This window comes from Pinus tabuliformis, chromosome 3_2 (genome assembly GCF_031772625.1).
Source record: "Pinus tabuliformis cultivar Carrire ecotype Pingquan chromosome 3_2, CPIR1, whole genome shotgun sequence".
In the NCBI taxonomy this organism is placed as follows: Eukaryota; Viridiplantae; Streptophyta; class Pinopsida; order Pinales; family Pinaceae; genus Pinus; species Pinus tabuliformis.
The window spans coordinates 15,075,936-15,102,161 of record NC_142302.1 but is presented as its reverse complement, the minus strand read 5'-3'; positions in this window follow the sequence as shown (position 1 = coordinate 15,102,161).

Sequence of the window (26,226 nt, the reverse complement as noted above, 5' to 3'; positions counted from 1 at the left end):
TCATTATTACCTTTTTTATTTATTATTTGTTTTGTTACATATGGATATTAGTGAAATCATTTAGAAACCCATTTTGATTTAAAAGTTCTAAATTCTTTATAAGGAGGATTAACCACTAATAATCTAAACATCTTGACATTCTCCCTTGAGAAAGAATTTGTGTGCATTGAAGCAGCTATGTAACAAGTTCCTAGCATTGTTGAGTAGTGTGCTTGTGAGAAACTATGGGTGGAGCAATGTTCAGACACAAAACTGACTATGTTAATGCGTTGTTACAACATTCGATAGCATTAGAAATTCTTTGAAGGGCTAGATGGCTGAGTCATTTTGAAAAATTACAAGATTTCAATGCATTTGTTGCTTTAGAACTTTCCCAAGCCTTAGTTGAACAACACTTTGTTGTCAGGGGCTTCAGAATTGTTGTTACAAAACAAGTGATCATAAAAGTGACAAGGATGTATAGGATAGGAGGATGTTGGTTCTCAAGGAAAGTGGCCAATCCTAAATCTAAGGCCATATTATTATAGGAGGGAGAGTAATTGAAACACAAGTGCATGGATTTTGATAGAACATCTCTTACTCACCTTTGGGAAGATGTAGTCCTCTTCATCCAAAAATTCATTACTTGTGAGGGTCATTTTGGGATTATTTTCAATTTTCACTCTCAATTTCTTGAACACTTGATGACAAGGCGATTGATTAATTTACCATACTAGTCATTACAACACATGGTAGAGGTTGTGAAAGGAGTAAAACATCCAGAAACTTGTGTCACTAACCATGTGTTCATTAAATTAATCATCATGCATTCATTATAGAGAAAAGGGATCTCATGGCATGCTTTGATAGTGAAATGACGTGTTGGTATGAATGAGGAGCATGAAGGGAGTGTTGAATCAATACACGGTGCTAAAAAAATCCCCTAGCACTAAAACAACACCAAGTACTAAAAAAAAAACCTAGCGCTGAAACAATAGCAAGTACTGAAGAAACACCCAACGATAAAACAACACTTGTTGCTGAAACTATTACATATTTCAAGAGAAAGTCAACCACGAGATCTAAGCAGAGTAGGGTTGATACACCTCCTATGGTTGGTTGACAAAACTCTAAGAGGTGAAGTTCCATTAGAATGGCCCTTAGTTCATCCTCATGAGGAAAGGATGTATAGATAAAATAACCTATGGTTGTGTCTAGTGAGTCATGAGAGGAAAGACAAGGTGGGTGCCCAATTATAGAGGAAGTGTTGGAAGAAGAAATTGTTGGAATAATAGTTGTGCCTGAAATTGGATTTGAGGAAGTGAGGACCCCTAAAGGGACCAGGGGAGTATAAAAAAGGGATAATTGGTGGAACAAACCCAGGGAAAAGGGTGCGAGTAACTATTATACTAGAAGAGACTCGAAAATCCACTGTTATAACTCATGGGGAATGTGTTGATAGAGTTGGACTTTATGGGTTTACGGAGCATCATAACAAAGAAAAATAGGAGAAGTCTACAGAAGAAGGCCCCTCTACATCTGAAATCCCGACTGTTCAATCAGAGTCGGAGCAAGAACTAGAGAAACAATAAGAGACAAAAGGGCTTGTAACAGAAGAGCAGATAGGAGCACAAGATATTGTTACTTCACCAGGTAAAAGGAAAATTGACCCTCTCATTCAAATTGAAGATCTGAGAAAGGAAAATGAGGATTTAAAGAAATAACTTTCCTTGGTTAAAGAAATCAATCATTTTAAGATGAAATTAGATTGTATATTTTGGTAGAGGCTATAGAAATCACATCATCTATTGTCTCAAAAAAACTATGTAAGGGTTCCCAACAAATCCCCAAGGAGGTAAATATCATGGAGAGTGTCACTGTTTCAGTTGGATTACAAGTGGGGGAACATGAGAAAGAATTTTGACCTACTATTCCATAAGAAATTATTGATGACTTTTTTTTTTACACAAGAACCAATAATCAAAGTAGAGAAGCAAGAAGAAAAACAAATTTCTAATCCACAAGAACATGTTTATGATGTTGTTGTTACACAAGAACCAATGGTTGAAATAGAGTAAACTAAAAATAAGTAATGTTGTACCATAAGAACATATTGATGATGTTCTTTTTACATAAGAACCAATAATTGAGATAGAACAATAGGAGGAGAAAAGGGATGAGAAGGAGGATGCTAAAACACCATCTGAAAAAATTTACGTTAAATTTGAATATTTGATGAAGGTACTAGAGTAGTGCGAGAAATTAACACTTTTTACAAAATATGAATTCATTTTCCTAAAGAAAAACTAGGAAATGGTCAATAAGCTTAAGAAGGAGTGGGCTGAAAACTTAAGAATTGTAGAATTTGTGAAAATTTAGAAGGAGGGGAATCATGCAATGAAACAGGTGAAGGAACTGCAAGGAGAGGTTAAGTTGTTACAATAAGAAAAGGAACTCATTAACTTATTGTGTAGTAGGACTCCTTCTCCTTCTTATCCTTTATATTTGCAAGAAAAAAATTATATCTTCCAATTAACAGCCTTTAAGCAAAAGTGACCATATATGACAAGGCATATAGAATACTTCCTGGAAACATTTCAAGTGTTAATTTCTTAGAACAACATTTGTTGTGCGAGCTATACCTACATGGTCTCGCTTTCTTTGGGGAACAATCATTCAATCTGAAACCCTATGTGGGATATGTACAACTCAGGCCTTTTATTTCTTTTATGCAAAACCAGATAGGCTAGAAAGTACGCATGATATTGTAACAACTAATGAAGAATGGGTGAAACTTTTTATTAGAGGAGAACTTGGTTTAGCTAAAGTTGTTGCACACAATTGCAATAAAATATGGAAATTTGTAGCCACTAAGACACTGTTGATGGACCATCGAGAATCATTTCTATGGAGGTGATAGAGAAATATACAAGGAATGAGAACGAGTGTCTCAGAAGGAAGAAAGTTGAGATGGGATATTTTTTGAAAAGAATTGAAGAAGGGAGACCCCTATTGTTATCAGAATTTTGACCAAGAACTTTCCAGAGTTCGTCAGTATGTTGATTGTATTAAGAGGAATGATGTCAGTTAGATAGGACTTAGATTCAAGTTTCCTCTTGTTTGGTTACCCACCTATCAGTATCGACATTCATATAGTATTACTAATAAGTTTTGGGAAGCATAACTGGTTATTTCTTGAGAATACAGGGTTATAGGTGAAAACATGGCAGGAACTTACAACCTCACACAACTTCCGTCTTAACATGCTCAACATCAGTGAGATGAGTCTGGATGAGGATATGAAAAAGCTTAGGTTGGGGGGAAATGCTAGGTCACATAATTGTCATTTTTTCCTACTTATTTTCATATTTCTTTTATCCCTTTTTGACCAACAAGACCATATCTTATTACTATAACAACCCTTATTCACCTGAGTATGTCCTTTTTCACTTGTCACTTTCTTAGTTCGATTATACTTATAATTTGACTTTATAACTATTGTCTTACATTATTTTTTATCATAAAACTAATGTATGGGTTGTTTCAGGTTTGGATGGTTTATTGAAGCTTGTTGTTACAGGATTACATTTTAGTTCCTTTACCGATTTTGATTAATTAAGGTTCTGGGAGCTATTGCTATTACATAGATAAGTTCTTAAGCATGTGCTTCCTTTCCTAATTAGATTGGATCTAGGAGAACGTCAAATTCCAAAGAAATAACTCATTATTTGGAGATATTTCCTGAGAATCCAGATCATTTGGTTGAGATCTTTTGTAACTCTATTTTTAATTAAAGGAATTTGTTATAGTTTTACCTCTTTCATGGAAATTGTTGTGTAATTGTTAAGATATCATTTTATTTTAAGATCACATGAGAATCAAAATATTCTCACAGTGATATTCTCATTTTAATTAAGATCTATAAAAGAGAAGATCATTGTCCTACAAGGTATAGAGCAAAGAATTGGAGAATAGGATTGGAAATGGGAACACCAGAGCTCTGTAAACCTGATACTTTTATTAATGCGAATCTCAAATTTGTGGTTTAATAATTTCCTATGAGTAGTTTGTGTGATATTTAGTGCACCATCCCCTATCGAGGAGGAAAGGACCTCCTTCTTAGCATGTATAAGTGAATAGTTAGAGTGGAATACTTAATTGCGTAAACATTTCTTAGTTATGTGATTGTTATTACTCATGCTACTACAATTAATTCTATGTGTAATTTAATTAATTGCATTAAGTTTTTGATGCCATGAAAACCTAAGCCTTGGACTGGTCCCTCAATTTAGAGTGGTAGTAAATTATGTTCTTTGTTGTTACAGTTTGGATTGCACTTACTTTTATGTGTGCATATTGAATGAGCAATGGTTTTCAAGAGGGATGTGACAATGGTTGAATGACAAATTGGATAAATATTGATCAGTTATGTGATTGTTGTTACAGTTAATTTTATGTGTAACATAATTAATTATAGTAATATTTGGATGGTGTGACAACTTAAATCCTACACTGGTCCCTTAGTTTACTGTGGTAGTGAATTATTTGTTTTGTTGTAACATTTTGGATTTCACTTCCTTTTATGAGTGCAAATTGAAAGAGTGATGGTTTTCAGGAGTATTGTGAAAGAGGTTGAATGATAGATTTCATAAATATTTCTTAGTTATGTGATTGATGTTATTGTTTTTGTTACAATTAATTATGTGTGTAATTAATTAATTGCAGTAAGATTTGGATGGTGTGACAACTTAAGTCCTGGACTGGCCCCTCAGTTTAGTGTGGCAGTGAATTATTTTCTTTTTTGTTAAATTTTGGATTACACTTGCTTTTATGTATGAAAATTGAATGAGTGATGGTTTTCAGGCGTTTTGTGAGAGTGGTTGAATGAAAAATTGCATAAATATTTCTTAGTTACATGATGTTGTTACTGCTGCTGTTACAGTTAATTATGTGTGTAATTTAACTAACTGCAATAAGATTTGAATGGTGTGACAACTTAAGTCTTGGACCAGTCCATTAGTTTAGTGTGCCAATTAATTATTTTCTTTCTTGTTACAGTTTCGATTGCACTTCCTTTTATGAGTCCAGATTGAACAAGTGATGGTTTTCAGGAGTGTTGTGAGAGTGGTTGAATGACAATTTGCATAAATATTTCTCAGTTATGTGATTATTCTTACTACTATTGTTACATTAATTCTGTGTGTAATTTATTTAATCTCAATAAGCTTTGGATTGTGTGACAACTTAAGTCATGGACCGGCCCCGCAGTTATTGTGGCATTGAATTATTTGCTTTGTTGTTACAGTTTGGATTGTACTTGATTTTATATGTGTATATTGAATGAGTGATGGTTTTCAGGAGGGCTATGAGAGTGGTTTAATAACAAATTGCATAAATATATCTCATTTATGTGATTTTTATTACTACTATTGTTATAATTAATTCCGTGTAATTTAATTAATTGCAATATGATTTGGATGGTGTGACAACTTAAGTACTAGACTAGTCCCACAATTTTTTGTTACAATTTGGATTACACTCCTTTTTGTGTGTGAATATTGAATGAGAGATAGTTTTAGAGAGTGTTGTGGGAGTGGTTGAATGACACAATAGCTTATTTTGTAATATTTCTTTGCATTGAATCTATGTGTAATGTGTGATAACTTTGTTTATTATTGAGAGAGTGTGTGTAATGACCTTGGGTTGAGATTATTTTATACTAGTGATCAACTTCCTTAACATAGAATTTGTGCAATAGTCTTGTGAAAAATATAGCCTACCTAGATCAATATTTGAATGTAAGGGCGGGTTGACCAACATTAAAGTGAAAACAATATTAAAATAATGAATTTAACAAAGTTTCTTATTCAAATCATTGTGAGATACAGGCATTAATATTTTATTAAATTTTATGTCTTCAAAAACATATGTTGATACAAAAGGAATGGAAGAAGCAATCAAGTAATCCTATTTTTTTCTACCAACAATTCATAGGATATCTTGAACACTTTAATGATATTGCAATAGGTACGTCTTTGTATTGACACAAATAATACTGAAGAATTTAGAAGTTTAGGCCATAAGAATCATCATTTTTTAAACATGGATTACAAATAATTCTAAAAATTTAGAAGTCTTGGTCATTAACATCGTTGTCTACAACAATGTCATCTAGTGTATTGTTGTCAATGTTCATATTATATTTCAAGTAATTAATATTATCATCATCCTCATATTGACTTACATCATATTCATCATCATTTAAATCCGACTGTAGAACATCTATATTGTTACTAGCTGTATTTGGATCAACATTTTCTATACCATCCATATCGTTGTCTTCCATAACATCATGTAACTATGTATTGTTGTCTTCTTGTGCCTAAACATAACCATCTTCAACATCATCATGGATGTCAATTTATTTGATGTTATCTAATCCCTCTCTCTCATTTTTTTGGCCATCATTGTTTTGCTCAGTATCCACTAATGCATCATCAAATACATGCCTTAATCTTGGATCATAATGTATGACAAATATCCATTTCGGGTCCAAAATATCTTCATAGAAAAATATATACACATGAACGATCACATACATATATTATATGTATGTTATAAATTTTTTATTTATTAATAAAAAATGTGTATATTCACAATAAACAATGTATTAATAGATTATCAATCACTAGCAGTTGTTCTTTGAGTTAGATAAATGCCTGCTCACAATGAATTGGTAGAACCTAAGGGTCCTTATCCTCCAATAGGAACTTTGAGGAATCTATAGAAAACAATCCACTATGGATATCATGTCCTCGTGTCCTCTCAAACACTTCATACCATCTACACTTAAATATACAAAATTTAAAAGAATGGTAATCCAACTCAATAATTTCTTCTATTTTCCAAACATATTGTAGATTCCCTTCAATAATATTTTTATCTTGTGAGATTGATCGACTAGGTTGATTGAAGTCAACCATGATTCCGCAATTGTACGATCATATCTTTACATCTAAACGTTCTACATGATAATGTCGACCATATGCCCACTTTCGTGGATATTTCCTTACCTATGAAAGACCATTTTATTTGGTTAAAACAAATATAATGACAAATATTAAAATAGTTAATAGTGTCAAAATTGTAAGGAAACAACATTCTGTAAAAATTTCAAATGTACCTTTCTTTCACATCCTCTAGACATGTTGATTTCATCTTCTATTATGTTTGAATCTATACCTACATCTTCTATTTGATTTTTGATTTGTTCAATAACCCATTCTAGTTTGAAATCTTTGCCCCATTCACCTTACATATCAATAGGAAATGGGGTATTCCTTGGGTTCGATCTCTTAAATTGTCTCCTTGATTATAACACTTCTTCTCTCTTTTTTCATATAAATCAATCCATTTGTTCATAAAGTCCATGTGGTATAGAATGAACTTGTCGTGTTTTTTTTCCAAAAGAAAAACAACAAACTTTTTATAAAAAAATAAAAGGTTACAAGCAGATGCATAAACAGCATTCAGGTCTGTGAGGTTGTTCTCCCTCAGCAAGCCAGAGAAAGATCTCTGAGCGGCCACAAATTCATATATATAGCCTTCAGTTCCCTGTACATTTACAGGTTGCTTCCCTTTTGGGATCAATGAGCAATTTCAGGCTTTTTGGACAGACCAAATCTCCATCAACGCTACACAATCAGCTCCGGGTGCCTTCTTAAAAGGATAAAAACGCCCAACAGCAATAAAACAGCGCTCACATAAAAATGTGCGCAAGGATTCTGGATAGTTAAATCAAGTTCATATCAATCAGCAAGTGCGATTATGAACATGAACTGAAACAAAAAGCTACAGCCTGAACGAGGAGGCAGATCAGCCAAAACGCTACAGCCTGAACGATTATGAACATGAATTGAAACAAACACAGCTATGCATAAGGAGGCAGATCCGAAACTCGTGTCTGTTCCTGCTCTTTTTCAGTCACTTTCCAGATACCCACAGCCTGCAATAAACCATCTTTTGATAACCTGTCCGCGTCTTCATTTCTGTCTCTGTAGATGTGAGCAATTGAGAAATGGTTAAAGGACTGTTTTAAAGACAAGATCTCTTCAAGGAGGGGCCTCAACATATAATTTTGACACCTGCTATTTCCGTTTACCCACTTAACTACATTCAAAGAATCTCCAAAAATCTGGATTGCGCATATGTGCCTATGGACCAGCCAACAGAGGAGAAGTTTCAGGGCTGAAAGTTCTGCATAGTTATTTGATCCAGTACCAAGACCCACAGAAGCCATTAAAGAATGAGAATCGTTTAAATGTATAATTATTCCTGCCCCAGCTGAATTGATTTGTGAGGCCCCGTCGAAGTAGGCCCACGGGACACCTGCTCTGATAGTTTCCTCCCTGCTCTGAGGTTTGATCCTTGTGTTCTCCGGCTCAGGGATACTGGAGTAAACTGCTATGCTTTGAATAGCTGTTGCTTCTGCTGAAGGGATATTGCCTTTGAACAGACTTCTATTCCTGGCCAATCATACTCCCCAGCAGACAATAGGAGGCAGATTTCTTAGATTTCCTTCTGAAGAATGGTTCCACCACTGTTCCCAAGTAGCCAATACGGAATCCCCTTCCCATCTAAGCTGTTTTTTTAATAGATTGGAAACCTCCTTCCACACCCTCTTTGTGAAAGGGCATCCCAAGAAGAGATGATGAATGGTCTCCGAGTCATCTTTGCACAGTGGGCATCTTCCAGGCCCTTGCTTGAATCTTGCTTGGAGAACGTCCCAAGTTGGTATCTTATGTTTTAGCACACACCAGAAAAAAAGCCTGGCTTTCTTAGGACATTTTAATTTCCACAGAGATTTTGCCCACCAGCTTGGATCCTCCCATCCTTTTCTCGACATTAAGAAAGAGTATCCTGCTTTAGGGGCGTAAGATCCTGAGTCAGCATGTGCCCAGACCAGCTGGTCCGGTCTGTCTCTTATTCTCACATTGGATCTTTCTAATTCTTGAATGTAAGTCTGCCATTCGTTCCACCACAGGGGGCTGATTTCAAGGTCTGCACCTGATTTCCAAGATTGCCCCCAAATTGTAGATTGCCCTATTCTAGTTTAATTTGTCCTTGAATTAAATTGAGAATTAAAATTGAACTTTATTTTCATAGCAACTTGTAAACAGTTAATTAAGTTTAATTACCTTAATTAGCTTAGGAATTTTGAGTTGGAATTCTTTCTATAGTCATGTATATGTTCTCAAATTTAGAGGTCTAGCATGAGTTTAAATTGAGTTGCAATTAGATTAACTCAATTTACTGAGTTATGTTTAGTTAAATTGGTTCCAAAAAAAGATATGTTCAGTTAAATTAGTTCCAAACTGTTTGTGGAACTAATAGAGAGTTAATAGTTAGTTGGTGCACTGGTGCATCCACAAGTGTCACTCCAGTTAACTGAAGATTCCCTCATCAAAAACTCATGCATGCCAATTATGAGAAAGGCCCGGTTGAGACTAGAGTGCAGGGACAATGTACTATTAGTTGTGTGATTTACTAAGTTGTAAATATGATGCATGCAATCAGATAAGTACCTATGTTTGGAATGTGTAATTTTGGAAGCATAAATTCCCTTTAAATATGGGTTATTCATCCTAGGAATTACACAAGGGATAAGGGGCTTGGAGAGTTGCAGAATATGCTAAGGATTTGACTTGAGGTAGCTTGTGAGCTGAGAGAGTTGAGCATACTTGTGCGGAATTGTTCTAGTGAGAACAAGCTCTATATCTTCACTCATATTTCTGATATATGCAATACAGATAGTGGGGTTTTGAGAAGTGGCTTTCCCCATATACATCTTTTCTTATGTGCCATTGATTTATCTTCTTCTTGTTCATATTGTTTTCATTGATCTATTGGCTTGTCCTGGTTGAAGGTAGAAGTAGATTCTCGTCCTCTGCTTTAGTACATTGCATGAGCTTGTGAATCTACAGGATTTTATACATGGTATTGGAGCTGAGAATAGTATACTAGAGGAGATTTTGAATTTTTGAGTTTTGGGCTACATGTGAAATTCGAATTTGCAATACATACTTCAAGATCGACAAATGGCGTTCTATGGTTTACGGTTTGAGTATGCCTTGGAAGGCAACTCAAATTTTATAGCCTGAAGGGACAAAATGGAGGTTGTGCTAGAGGATAATGGCTTGAAGGAATTTGTTGATCAAGATATTCCTAAGACAACAACATCAAATGCACAAAATTTGGCTGAATGGAAGAAGTGTGTGGTGAAGGCGAGGAGGATAATCCTTGAGGGAGTTCGAGATCACATTGTCTCGAGTCTCCATGGAAAGGAAACTTTGTATGATATGTGGAAAACATTGACAGACTTGTATTAGAGAAATAGTGAACAAAGGAAATTTTCACAGAAGGACAAACCTTGAAAAATCAAAATGGAGAAAGGTGAGACAATTCCAAAATACTTGACTAAGTTCACTCATTGTCATGATGAACTTGGAAGTGTTGGAATCATGGTTGCCGAGGATGATATGGTGAGTCTTTCTCTTCTAGGACCCCTAAAGAGTTAGCATAGTTATGATGACTTTGTCAATGGTTGGGAGAAGCTGCCAGATTTGGAATGAATGTGTTTGGATTTGATGCAGGAGGAGATCAGGGGGAACACCAAGGACAGATCTTCATCAGACACTGACGATGAAGAGAACTGTGCCTTACCAATTAAGGCGAAGAAGTGGAAAGGGGAAGCTTCCCATTCCAAATAGGATTCTTATCATGGACATAATAAGAAGGACATGAAGAAGGTTAAGTGCTTTCATTTTCATGAGCTGGGCCATTTTGCTACAAATTTTCCACTCAAGAAGTCCTCAAGAGGAGCGCGGGTGAGGGTTTGGCCTCCCAATTCGAATTGGACTTTTCCGTCATTGTATGCATGTTGTCATCAATGATGAGAAGTGTATGGTACATAGACATTGGAGCTTCATTCCACATGACTGGAGACAAAGAAAAAACCAAAATAGGAAATATAGATATATATATATATATATATATATATATATATATATATATATATATATATATATATATATATATATATATATATATATATATATATATTTTGATTTTATTTTTTAAACGTATTCATAGAAGAGTATTTTTTAATATAAAAGATCTTTATAGTATCTATTAAGAATATAAATATTTTGTTATTTGATGGATTGTTTATATAATAAAGTTGGAAATCTTGCCCCCTTACGATCTAGTAGGTCATTCCATGTGGTGTGGTTTTTCTTGAATAACAATGAAGAGTAAACCTGCATTCGTGGATAGCAGCGAGAGATGGTTGTTGTCATTTATGATCTACCAGTGGTTCATTCCATGTGTGGTTTTCCTTGAATAACAATGAAGAGAACCTACATTCGTAGATAGAAAAAAGAGATGCTTGACCTCATTGTTGGTTTTAGAGTTGGGTTATGATATGTTTTCCCACATCTCCCACTATTGGAAAAAAAAGGTATAAATTTTTACAAAAAATATTTATTATAACTTTAAGGTGAATGCATGAAGATGTGTTATACTCTTGCGCCAAATGTGGTGATGAAAATTCAAAATTTTCCTCTTTTATTGAATTGAAGTCCTCAAAATTCATTTAAGGATTGTGGATTTGATGAGTAAAAATAAAATATGTGGATAATTAGGTTGTTGTCCTAATGATATTTTTTGCGAAAAAATTAGTGTCGTATAATCTCTCAATTTTCCATTAAATGCAATACCTGCCCTTGCAAATTTTGGGACATCTTAAGAGGTATGCATGTTCCAATTCAAGCTTTTGTAATCCATATCTTCACATATAAAACATTTTTGGAAGAAATCACATTGAAGATTTTGGTCGACGTGTTTCGAACCAACCAATGTGGTTCATCTTTAGGACAAGATGAAGAAATAGATCTAGGTAGTAGGTTAAATAAGAACATAGGTCGTCCTGAAGAAAACGACTATATTTGACTAAGGGAGGAAAAGGGAAATATTTTATATTGTTTAAATAATTTTTTATTACTTAATAATATTTATTTATTTATCTAAATGGCTATATTTGACTAGGGGAGGAAAAGAGAAATATTTATATTGTATAAATAATTTTTTTATTACTTAATAATATTTTATTTATTTATTTATTTCATTAACTCTGGATCCGACTTGGAAAAAGGAATAAATAACAAGGATTAAAACAAATTTTTAATTTGGGTATAAAGTAGGAATAAAATAATTCATTAATAAAATAAATAAATAAATAAATGAGGGTATTCCTCTCTACCTAATGAAAAATACATAAAAAAGGAAGAATGAAAAAATGGGATTAGTAAATAAAACAAACAAGAAACGAGACAAAAAGCCCAGATAATGATGGAGAAAAACTAAGAAGAGAGGGCGGGAATCCAATAGCTACTAATTTTCCAGTCATCATCCCTATTAATATTACTAGAAGACCTCTCAATTTCAATGGCTTCCCTAAACTTACGGTGATGAAAATGAGAAATCTTTGCAATAACCCTAGCCTCCTCAATGCATATATGATGCTTGGTCTTCTCTGCATGCTCTGCCAAAGCTGAAGATCTGGTCCTCCCATGCTTGATATCAACAACATGTTCCTTAATCCTCTAGTTAATAGATTGACCCATTTTGCCAATGTATGAGGTTCCACAAGAACAAGGGATGATATAAAGACCTTTCATATCCATAGGGTCCACATGGTCTTTAACAGATTTTAGGGAACTTCTAATGGTGCTGAGGGGTCTAAAGGTTGAGGGAACATTATGCTTCTTTAGGATTCTCACAATCTTGTCTATCGTCCCTTGTATGAAGGGGAGGTGAACTCCTGAACTACGATTAATGGTGTATTTCTTAACCTTAGGACCCTTACTTGATTTGAGGAAAGCTTTAACACCCTATTGCCAACTATAACCATTTTGGACAAAAATGTTAAGGAGATGGGACTTTTCTTTAGAAAGGTGGTCTTCATTAGAAATACTTAAAGCACAAGTGGCTAATGTGTTGAGAACACCTATCTTCTGAGCAAGAAAATGATGGGAACTGACATGAAGATACTCCTTAATATGAGTCTTTTTTTGATACACCTGATGGGAGAAAGATCCATCAACTTTCCTTGAAATGAGGACATCAAAGAAAGGAAGGCAACCCTCAACTTCTCGCTCCATGGGAAACTTTATGAAGTTAGACTAATTATTAAGATGTTGGAAAAAGAGATCGAACTTATTAGGCCTGTGCTGCCATATGGCACAGGTGTCATCAACAAATCTTTTCCAAAGCTTAGGTTTAAACACCACTGAGGATAAAGCCTTGGATTGAAAATATTCCATGAATAGTTAGCAATAATAGGGGACAGGGGGGAACCCATGGCCACCCCACAATTGTTTTCATAGAACTCACCTTCAAAATAGAAAAAAGTAGAAGTGAGGCAGATCTCAACTAATTTAGCAGTGTCAAGATCAATAAGCCAAAAGATGACATCAAGGGCTTCCTTAATAGGGATGTTAGTGTATAGGGAATTAACATCAAAACTAACAAGACTATCACCTGGATCAAATTTCATATCCTTTAACTCATTAACAGATGATGAGGAGTCTTTGACAAAGGACTTCGTCTGCCCCACCAGCGACTTAAGCTTGATGGCTAAATATTTAGCTAAAAGATAGGTTGGCCCATCTATGGTGTTGACAATGGGTTTAAGGGGGACTCCCTCTTTGTGGATTTTAGGAAGCCCATAGATCTTGGGAGAGATAGGGTTACTCTCAATAAGCTTATGGCTAAAGGAGCCAACAATGCTATTGGATTTAATAGCAAGAACGATGGTCCTATATATCTTTTTCAAGGGATTCTTGTCAAGATTTTTGTAGCTTTCGTTGTGGATGAGGTTCCAACATATTCTATTCCTTATCTTGGTTCCTATTCAAGGATTTGAGGGCTTCAAACCCATCCTTGCTTATGTTATTCTTAGGGGGGGTTTTCTTTCCTAAGAATAACAACTTAGTCTTGCTGAATAATATCTTTAATATTATTTGGTAATCCCTTTATCCCAAATTCGACGTCACACATAATATCCGCCAATAGAATTTTCTTGGGAGCAAGGGAAAAATTTAATCCCCTCTCCAAAAGTTTAAAGACCAGAGGAGGAAAAGAAAAACTCGATAAATTAACTACCTTATTATTAGGATGATTAATAATATTACTCTAAAATATGTAATTTTTAATATATATATATATATATATATATGTAAATATATGTATGTATATGTATATAAAAGCATGATCTTCAAAGAGATAACTAATTTTTTCATATTAAAAAATTTATTTTTATGCAAAATTATATTTTTTATTATTTTTCGAAGTTGGTGAAGTAATATTTCAATTGCATTTTGTAGACACATGTGTTAGCATAAGAATTTTTTTCAAAATTTTAAATAAATTGATAAACCAAGAGTAACCTTTTAAATAGAACTTCTAAACAAATATAGTGGTATTTTTTAAATTTTTTTAGTTGTGTAAATTTTATGTTATTGATTTTTTATTCAACCCCTTTGAAATTGTCTAAAAAAAATTCAAGCATTATGTTTAAAATAAATTAGATGGAAATATCATATGAATTTGAAAGTTTCAAACTCATATTCCATTGGATAGAGGATCCCTTCACCAATCCAACATGATAAACTCTACCACTCAAGGAAAAATTATGCCCTAAATCCATGAGGGTACAAAATGGGGTTGTAGATAAATTTGCAGAAGGGGTGCTAACACTATGATTTTTAAGACCTTAGGAGCTTGATCAAGCACTTGAAACACTCGATCGAGTGCTTGATTTCAAAATTCAAATAACACGATCGAGAGTTAAAGAAACCCTCAATCGAGCCATGAAGATGATTAACCATGATTGAGCCATGAAGATGATTAACTAGAAGCTCCATCGAGCTTTAGAGCTTGATTAAGCTATTAAAAAGCTAACCACCTACTCATATTTTATTTCATTTTAATTTATAACATTTTTATAATTTAAGCTAAAAGGAAAAAGGGTATAATTAGTTTGAGATATATGTAAATAGCTAACCACCTACTAATATTTTATTTCAATTTAATTTTATAACATATTTCTAATTGAAGCTAAAAGGAAAAAGGCTATAATTAGTTTGAGATATATGTAAACCCTCTCTGTCCTCACAACTACTAAAAATATTCTCGTAGAAATTAAATTAAGGTTTTAATAAAATTAAAAATGAGGATACTTTTATATTTAAAGATGTAAAATTTATATAATACAAATAGAATTAGTAAGAACTGTTACACAGCAATTTGTCACCGTTTGTCACCGTCCCTGTTACCCCTCCCCTGTACACTGGAGGACTCATTCCGGGACCTGTGAGAAGTGACATGACCTGAAACCACTTGCATCATATTCCCTTAAGTATGAGCTTCATTTGCCCTGAAGACATCTCCTGCAAAATACTCATGAAAATAGCTCTTTTTGCATTAGCACGGGTTCACAGTTCACTGCCCGCGCCAATGAGGGAAATCCTCTATAAAGGGCGCGCCATTGGCGCTCTGCCCCAGAGTCGCACTCGCGCCAACCGAATTGAGTAAAGTTTTCAACGACCAAACTCCCGAAGGTTCTCTTCAACCCATTCACCAACTGAATCTATGTTGAGCTAGGATGGTTTGGCTTCGAATCTCCATAGAAGGGAAAGTGGTTGCCACCTTTCATGGAAGTTTCCAAGTGATAAAGCCAATCCCATGAATAATGTGGTTGATCCTATCTCTTCCCCTCTCTATCTATAAAAGCTTGCCTCTATCCCTTGAGCAAGCTAGTTGGAGTGCTAGTTACAGTCATAATAGTCAGTAGTTCTAGGGGTTCAAGAGTTTGAAGCTGCAAGAGCCTTCTTTGCACCCACAAGGCCAAATCTAAGTAAGGAGATTCTTGTCACCCAAAGAGAGAGAGGCTTGTTCCTCATCCCAACAAGCTTTGCAAGACTTGTGTAGCTGATTACCCAGCCAAAGGAGGATTTGACGTCAGAACAATGGTTGTATTCTTCTTTGTTATTCATTAATAATAGATGACTATCATTATGGTTCCACTCTCATTGTCTTATGTTTGATGTTGAGTTATATCTTTTCTGACTGGTATATAATTGCATCTACTAGATTTTACGCTTGTTTTCGTGTTGTTCTTTGCGTGTGTAGGTATCCTATCACGGAGATCGTGCGGATCGTGACCGGCCAAAGCAAAGGAACGAAGGCGACATCTCTTCGATGAACACTAGCATTGGAACCCAAGTAGGTTCTTACCATCTACTTTGTATTTGCAGTTAGGAACTTGCGTGGTAGCATTGTGTGATTGTTGCTAGACCCGGTCTGGGCTAGTAGGGATCATCTTTGTCTGCAGAGAGGATTTACCTCCACAACAATTTGGCGACTCCACTGCAGAGATCTTGTTGTTTGATTTGTAAACTTTAGACGGAGCTTGAAGCACGGCCAGGTAGCCTTCGAAACGCTATTGCTTTGCATTAGCGAAGTAGATAAACGCCACTTCAGTCAATCTCCGGTTTGGTTTACGAATTAAACAACTTGGAGTTTGTCTTGTCTCTTTGGTATTTCTTGTTTTGATTGCTTAGATAGCTTTCTGGGTCGAATTTCTTGCTGTTTCTTACTTCCTGGTTTGCCTAGATACTGTTCTCAAGCCCTGGGTCACTTGATTTTGTTTTGATTTAATTTAACTTGATTAGCGCGATTTTTAGCCTAACAGTCGCGCTATTGGCGCAAGTTGCTCAAAGACAACCCACGCCAATCCTATAAAGGCATGAGTTGCAGCCTGACAGTCGCGCCAGGCCTGTCAACTTTTCAAGTTCGCTTGTCCTTAAGCCCTCTGAGCTTGGATTTGTGTCTAGTTGTGTCTTTTTTAATTAGTGGAGTGTGTTTGACCCTGATTTGACTGGTTTTAGACCTTCATCATTCGGGTGTTTGCTTTTTTCTATCGGTTTCACATCTTAGCCCTAGGGCATCTAGTGGCTTTGTGCGTCGAGCCTCCCAGAGGTGTTTTGTGTTCTTTAATCACTCGGTCAACATTGTGGTTATTCCTTTGCATTAGTTCAGTAGTTGTCAAAGTTTTTCCTTGTTATTCAAGTGATTTGTTTCTTTATCGCTTGGGTTTCACTTGGCTTCGTTTGAGCTTGGATGACATAGCTCATAGGAGATCTTTGTATTTTCTTTTTGGTTTGAAGGACTATTTTGGTGTTTTTGGGATCCGTTTGTGTTCTCATTGAGTGAAATTGGTCTTTTGCTCGGTGTTACTGTCTCTCAAAATTCATTTTGTGCACTTTTCCATTGAAAAAGGAAAGCGAATAATCTCTGTTGCGTTGCATTAGTTAATTGAAATTAGAAGCTTTTCATTGATTAAGTGATTTTAAAACAAAATAAAAGTTTCGTTTATTCGTCATTAGCTGCATCAAAGTGATTCGTGCTTGTTTGTGGTCATTTTGTTTGAAAAATCCTTAACTCTCTTGTAGTTAGCATTCATTGAACGAAATGATATTCTTTGGCATATAGTTTGCATTTAGGAAATTGTGAGAGATTACATACAGTAGGACCTGAAACTGAAACTTAATTAAAGTTCAACCATAAAATGAACTGAATGAACTTAAAAACGCATTGGAACATAACGCTCACTGATTAGAGGTCTAGTCTAGAGACGTGCTCCGGCGTCGTTAAACCTAGTCACTGTTGTTTCACACTACGGTTGGGTGATTCCTCCTTTTGTGACTCGATAGTGGTCTAGCACGGATTTGAGCTCCCATGTACCGTCGCGTATATAGGGGAGACCCCACTAGGTTATCATCCTTTATCCACAGGAAGCCGTGTCTGCCGCCTTACAAGCCGTAACGCACCGAACACAACATTCAGGAAGATTGACTGCCGTACGGGAAGTCCTTGGTTTTCATATGACTGCCAAGGTGTATATGCAGTTTTACGGATTTGTTTGGTAAACCCTTTTGCCTAGTTATCCAGAGTAGTCACTTTTGATCCTTTTCAGACTCCTTAAAAGAAATGGCTCACTTGAGCAGTTGGTCACTTCGGGCTCACAAAACATTCGAAGGCGACTAGAGTCATCTTTTTGTCCTTTTCTTGACTCTTAAAACATGAAAAGGTCAAGTTGTGTCTTTGCGTCTTAAAATTCATTTGGCCACGATAAAAATTACTTGGTTAGATCTTGTGTGCATTAGCTTGAGTAGACTTCTTTTCGTTCTCAATGGCAACTTTTCCGGGGTTCACTAACCTAGGGATCCCCTCTGATGGGAACCCTGGTCATTTCGCTCCTTTTGGAAATGTTGGTGCTCCTTATATGGCAACGTTGTCCCTCCCAGGGTTAACTATTGGGTTGCCGGTTTTGTTGTTCTCAACCTCTTTGGTCCCTGCCTTCTTACCGTCTAGTCAATCAACCCGTCCACCTGAAAAACATCATGTTGATTCTAAGGTGGACCTCTCCCCTTCGGCGCCTACTTCTACGTCCTCCTCTTCTACTTCACCTGGTGAAAGTCTAGATTCAAGTAACCAGGTGGCTAAGAAGAAGAAGAAGAAGACGAAGAAGAAGAAGGCTCCTAAAGGAGAGGTTACAAGTGCAGCTACTCCCTCGAGTACACCTGAGGTCGGGCCCCCTTTCGCTCCTCCACGGAAGGTCAAGTTTCCTTGTCGATTATGCAAGGAGGACCATCTTCTTCGTGATTGTCCTGGCATTCCTAGGGTCTTAGAAGTATGGTCTCATGATCCGGCCCGCCCCTCATCGTCCTCTGAAGCTCACGGCGATGCTACCTTATCAGTTGGAAATGGTAAGGAAAAAGGGAAGATTCGAATCCCCTGTAGACTTTGTGAAGGCAATCATCCCCTTCACCTTTGTCCACTCATGGATAAAGCCTCCGTTGTCTTGGAAAGTCTTACAGCTCCTTCACCCCAACTTCCCGTTGGTTATCAACGTCTCTCTGCAGCTGCAGATCATTCCCCTGCTGACAAAGAGATTGATTCATATTCTTCTCTTGTCCAGCCTCCTCTTCCCGAACCTCGTTGTGCCCAGCCTGTTCCAGACCAACCATTGGTCGGAAAGAGTGTCGACTCGAGTTCACCACCCGTCGATCACTCTGTTTCGAACGAGCATCACGCCCATGTTCTTCTTGTCTCTTCAGATTCTCCTGAGTCCCGAAATGACTCTCCTAACCCTGCTGCTCCTGAAGGTTCTCCTTCGGTTCCTTTAGCACATGGGGGCAATCATACGATTCCCCCACCAAGTAGTTTGGTCGCTTCCTTTGATTGGACTCGCATAATCACCGTTCGCCTTCCATCCCATATGCCTTTCCAGATCACAGTACATGCCTGTGCTAAGGCAGTACCTGGAACTATTTTGGATGAAGGGGCGTCTGTTAGTCTTATGCCGTACACTACTTGGCAAGCCTTAGGTTCCCCGCAGCTTGGGCCAGTCACTCAGAATCTGTTGGCCTTCGATGGAGGAGCCTGTCCATCTCTAGAAGTTCTCCCAAAGTTCCCTATTACTTTGGGGGGCAAAACCATCTATATAGATGTCTTGGTTACCCAAGGTGTTTTAGACTTTAGTCTTCTCCTTGGTCGCGACTATGTTTATGCCATGGGGGCTCTCATTTCTTCTCTTTTTCCGTGTGGTTTGCTTTCCGCATGATGGAAGAATTGTGACTATCGATCAAATGTCATTCGTTATTCCCCCGATGCCTCCTGCGCCATTGTCACCCCCTCCTAGTTGTCATCCACCAGTTGCATCTACCCCACCACAGATCAACTACGTGGCCACCTGTCCCATGCCTGGATCCAGTGATGCCGCCATCGTGCATAGTGTCCTGGGGGCATTGGGCCCTGACTTCCAAGATGTTTCCCTTCCACCGGGAGTGGAAATCTTGGAGGCCCCGACTTTTTATTCCTTATGATGAAGTTCTGGTCGGAGCATAGTTCCTTTCCTATCTCAAGCTCCTTAAAAAATGAACCTCGATCTGGCCGAGGAAAGTTATTTTACCTGTGTCAACCTTGCTCAAACAATGAAACAAGAGCTCGTGTAATTCGAGCGCAATAACACTAATGTCAACCTTCACTCCATTTTCAATGGACTGAAGCTTGGGGGGCATGTACCTCGAATTGAGACACCATGCTGGGGGGCATGCCCGTTCCTTTATTCTCAAGCATAGTTTGCATGTGTGTGAGTGCTTTTAAGCTTGCATAAAAAATAAAATCATCTTCAAGCATAGTTTGCATATGTGATTATCATGTGTGTTTTCAAGCTTGTGTAAAAATAAAATATACATGTGTGTAAATACATTTCACAATGGGTCGTTTGTTACGCAACTGATACATTAGATTACATTTTGTGTCAAATATTCGCATAGCATATAACACATCATCACATGTGAAAGATCCATATAAACCATAGGCATATATATGTGTGTGTCATAATGTTTGCACCGTGTGCGTTACAAAACCCAAAAATAATACATGTTCTGATACATCTTCGGACAACATGTCCCTCAAAAAATATGCATGAAAGCAAACCTCGGAGTCTATTCGTGGTGGTGCTCATGATAGCACGTCACTGCGTGCACCAAGCGTCTCAACAGACGATGGCTGCGGGATGGCACCCCCACCGTATGTCTCTGATATGCGAACGGCACATCCGCCAATCTAGCATAGCCTGGAATCCCTTGGGTAAGTCCCTCGAGATTCTGCACCAACTCTTCCCCCACGACACCTCTTGACTGAGGGTCAGCTGCAGGTTGGTCCCTCCTCGCTATAGGAGACAAACCGGCTGGACGCTCTGGGCCCACATCTGCATATATATATATATATATATATATATATATATATATATATATATATATATATAGATATATATATATATATATATATATATATATATATATATATAGATATATCTATATATATATATATATATATATATATATATATATATATATATATATATATATATATATATATATAACTGTCATCAGAACATGCATGTATTGACAAAAAAATAAAAAATACATAAAAAACATCAAAAAGAGAAGATCATACCTAGCTCCTCTTCCCATTCCTCCCCCTCTGGCAGTGGGAGGTCTGGGTCCCCCATGAAGTTGGTTCCCGCGTATGGCCAGTCCTCCACCACGATCAACTGGAGGCGAAGCCATATGATTAACTCGGGCCGCGAAGACATCTGCTGGCCCCCTCCTCCTCTAGGCATCAATGCTGCCTAGCGAGCCATCCTAGGCTCTCGTGGTAATGGGTCTGCTACTACAGCTCCCTGGTACTAGAATAACGGTAATCGTTCCAAGAAGAATGCTACCACAATCGAACCATACCCAAACTGTTTCACTCCCCCGCGCTTACACTTTGTAAGCTGCCTCTTGATATTTGTGGTCACTGCTGTAGCCCAGTCAAAAATGGTGGGGCTAAGACATTCTGTCGCCAGTAACAGATGGTTCTTGCTAGCCTCATGGGGCACTTGTGCCCCAGCTTCACGTGTGATGGTGAACAGTATCACCTTGAGAACCAAATCATGGATGGTGGCGATATCCACCTTGGTGCTGTTCTTCCCAAATTGTGCCTCTAGGCACACACGAGCCTTCACTTCACCTATTTTCTCTGTGGAAGGCCTGCTTCCGATCAGAATGGGGATCGCCTCTCTCCGTGATAGCCCAGTAATGAAGTACACATCAGATACATCTAGCTCTAAGGTCTGATCCTGTAGTCGAAATACTTGGTCATCAACGTCCCAAGCATCCACTATAAACTGTAATAGCTCTGGTTGAGCTCGCAGATAAGAGGTAAGAAAGAATTTCTTGAGACCACAGTCTCTCAGAGCATTCATGCATCCCTCATCCGCGATGGCTAAGGCATCTATGGCATCATGCTCTCGTTCTTTCCATTCCACTGGCATTTTTGCGTGTTCTTTGCACCCACAAGGATGAATAAATCATTAATGAAACCCTGGTAGGCATATGCACCGGACAAATTTCAAAAATGATGGGAAAATTCAAGTGAAAAACTAGGTTGCACGGTTGGCCCAACTGTTTCTAACACAGTCGCGCCAATGATGTGGCACCTTTGGGTAAATCACCCCATTGGCGCGGACCCGTGCCGCATACCCGCGCCAATGGGGCGCAACCCTAAATTTTAAAATCCCCCTTGTGGAGGCTCAAATCAGGAACAAAATGCATAAAAACAGGTATGAAAATGAAGCTTAAGAGAGCGCCTCTTACCTGGAACTGGCGGAATCTCAAATGGTTGCCCGGATTGGTGGTAATCGATGCTCGAAGTTTTCACTCCAAATGGACCACTACCACTATGCACAAGGTAAAAAGGTAAAAGTAATTTTGTTTTTTACATTTTCACCACATTTATAGACTTTTTGACTTGTAATAGGGTTTAAAAAGTTGATTTTTGAATATTTTAATGTACTTTTGGTCGAAAACAGGTTTTACGCTTGTTTCTGGTGCTATGACAGGTCCTTTTTGCAACTTCGATGGTGAAATGAGTTGTGTTTTATGCTTTTTCGGACTCGGTAAATACACGGAAAAGTCATTATGGAGTTATCTTTCAGCTCTTTTCTAACTCGTTAAAAGTGAAAAGATTGCCGAGTTTCCCCTCTTGACTCGTTAAAAGTAAATAAGAGGTGGTCGTCTTTAAACCCTTTTCCGACCATGTAAAAATGAAAAGATCGTCGAACCCTTGTCGTTTCCGGTTCGTAAATGGTTACGAAACGATGTGATGTTGATCTCTTTTCTACTTTTTCGGATCGATGTCACTATAATTTAAAAGTACTCCTTGATCGTAATGGTCGGGCGGTTCTTTCGAGCATTGTTTTATACTTTTTCGGGCTCGAGAGACACAACTTTATGAAAAAGGACCCCCCTGGAGTTTTTCTTTTTGTTGTCTTTTCAGACTCTCTAAATGGGAAAAGATGCCGAGTTTTTCCTTTGTCAGGCTCGTTAAAACTTAATGACATCGGATTCCGTCATAATGACGCTCACAAGCATATGCTATCCCCGTCAAGCTTGATAAAAATAACTGGGGTACTCACCAGAAATGGTGGGGAAAATGGATCCATAATTGTCGTCGTGTCGGCAGTATATCACTCTTGAACATGGCACTCGTCTGCATTCATGTCGGGGTGGGGACATCTCATCTTGTTTTACACTAGCCTCCATGGGTTTGGGTTATCCTATTCGGCCTCTCATCTGCTCATTGCCTCGTCACCATGACCTTTGCTCATTTGATGTCAAATACTGCCAAATCCACTGTCATGCTGCCGATATGTTCAAGAGAAGTTGACCTCTGCAGCAATACCACCTCCTCTGATACCTCACATAATTTTACATCACCACAACATCTTTCCTTTGTCTCGTGTCAATGATGTGGGAAACACCATGGCCCACCTTTGATCAAGATCACTTCCTGTCAACTTTAGCTTATTATCCAGGAAGCTGATCTAGAGACTCGCTTCCGGTGCCTTGGAGCCTGCATGCCTCAATGGCAGATTCTTCGTGTTCGACGAGAGGTTTTTATCATTGGCCTCCGATCAAATGATTCTACGGGTGTTCGACGCCAGCTCATTGATTCACACGCCGTAGATTGTACCTATAGTACCTTGAGGGCGATTGTCATTACTGGTGGTACCTCTCGCGTCAGTTAACAGTTTTCATTATTGACTGGTAATCAGACGATGTTCATGCATGTTCGACTTCAACTCATACATTCGCATGCTTGAACTTGTACTCTGTATGGGTCGAGATGGAGCGCAAGACCCTGGATTTTGTCTATTGAGATCCAGGCTGTGATTTGTGGATTATTATGATTATTACATGACTCATTTACTGGATGGCTGCGACCATGCCTGAGTCTATTTATCGATCCTCTCCGGATGGCTGCGCCCATACCTTGGATCTAGATTATTATGTACTCTGTTATGGATGGCTGCGCCCATACCACTTATATCATGTACTTGAGATATCAGTTGTACTTCTTTACGCAGGTTCTCCGGCGGCCGTGTTTTCAGTCACGCATGTTCTTGTAAAGCATTTCACCCCTCTCTCTCTCGAGCCTCATGCTTTAGGGGGCATCTGTTACACAACAATTTGTCACCATTTGTCATCGTCCCTGTTACCCCTCCCCTGTACACTGGAGGACTCATTCCGGGACCTGTGAGAAGTGACATGACCTGAAACCACTTGCATCATATTCCTTTAAGTATGAGCTTCATTTGCCCTGAAGACATCTCCTGCAAAATACTCATGAAAACAGCTCTTTTTGCATTAGCGCGGGTTCACAGTTCACTGCCCACGCCAATGAGGGAAATCCTCTATAAAGGGCACGCCATTGGCGCTCTGCCCCAGAGTTGCTCTTGCGCCAACCGAATTGAGTAAAGTTTTCAACGACCAAACTCCCGAAGGTTCTCTTCAACCCATTCACCAACTGAATCTATGTTGAGCTAGGATGGTTTGGCTTCGAATCTCCATAGAAGGGAAAGTGGGTTGCCACCTTTCATGGAAGTTTCCAAGTGATAAAGCCAATCCCATGAATAATGTGGTTGATCCTATCTCTTCCCCTCTCTATCTATAAAAGCTTTCCTCTATGCCTTAAGCAAGCTAGTTGGAGTGCTAGTTACAGTCATAATAGTCAGTAGTTCTAGGGGCTCAAGAGTTTGAAGCTGCAAGAGCCTTCTTTGCACCCATAAGGCCAAATCTAAGTAAGGAGATTCTTGTCACCCAAAGAGAGAGAGGCTTGTTCCTCATCCCAACAAGCTTTGCAAGACTTGTGTAGCTGATTACCCAGCCAAAGGAGGATTTGACATCAGAACAATGGTTGTATTCTTCTTTGTTATTCATTAATAATAGATGACTATCATTATGGTTCCACTCTCATTGTCTTATGTTTGATGTTGAGTTATATCTTTTTTGACTGGTATATAATTGCATCTACTAGATTTTACGCTTGTTTTCGTGTTTTTCTTTGCGTGTGCAGGTATCCTATCACAGAGATCGTGCGGATCATGACTGGCCAAAGCAAAGGAACGAAGGCGACATCTCTTCGACGAACACTAGCGTTGGAATCCAAGTAGGTTCTCACCATCTACTTTGTATTTGCAGTTAGGAACTTGCGTGGTAGCATTGTGTGATTGTTGCTAGACCCGGTCTGGGCTAGTAGGGATCGTCTCTGTCCACAGAGAGGATTTACCTCCACAACAAGAATGGACATAGATCCTTATTAACTAAGGATCCAAGTGATGAGAGAAAGAAAAGTGAAGAAAAGAGAGGGGGAGAGCGAGAGACGGAGGGATATAGGGACAAAGTGGAGGGTAGAGAGGGAGAGAAATATGGGGGGAGACAGAGAGAGGGAGGTGGAAAAGAGAGGGGAGGGGAGAGGAGAGAGAAGGAGAGAGGTAGAGAGATATGGAGTTAGAAGGGGAGATAGAAAGAGGAAAGAAAAAATAAATAGAGAGAGATAGGTGGAGAGAGAGAGGGAGTGACAAGGGAGAGATGAAGAGAGAGTCGTGGAGAGAGGAGAGGAGGGAAGAGAGAGAAGAGTATGAGAGAGAGATAGGGAGAGAAGGGAGAGAGAGAGAGAGAGAGAGAGAGAGAGTGAGTGATGGGAGGAGAGACAGAGGGAGGTGGGAGAGAAAGGGAGAGATAGGACTGAAGGGAGAGAAGGATAGAGAGATGGAGTTGGGGGGAGAGAAAGGGAAGGAAGAAAAAATACATAGAGAGAGAAAGGTATAGAGAGAGGGGGGGTGAAAAGGGAGTGATGGAGAGAGAGTGAGGGAGAGAGGAGAGTGGGGGAAAGAGAGAGAGGTATAGAGGAAGAGGAGGGAGAGAGATAGATAGATATGGGGAGAGAGAGATCATGTATGTTTGTGAGGTGAGAGAGAGAGGGGATAAGAAAAAGACACATAGATACAAATATATCTATATATATATATATATCTATATATATATATATATATATATATATATATATATATATATATATATATATATATATATATATATATATATATATATATATATATATATATATATATATATATATATATATATATATATATATATATATATATATATATATAACCAGCGTAGATCCATCTTAACCCAGATCTATTAGGCAACCGAGAGAGATCAA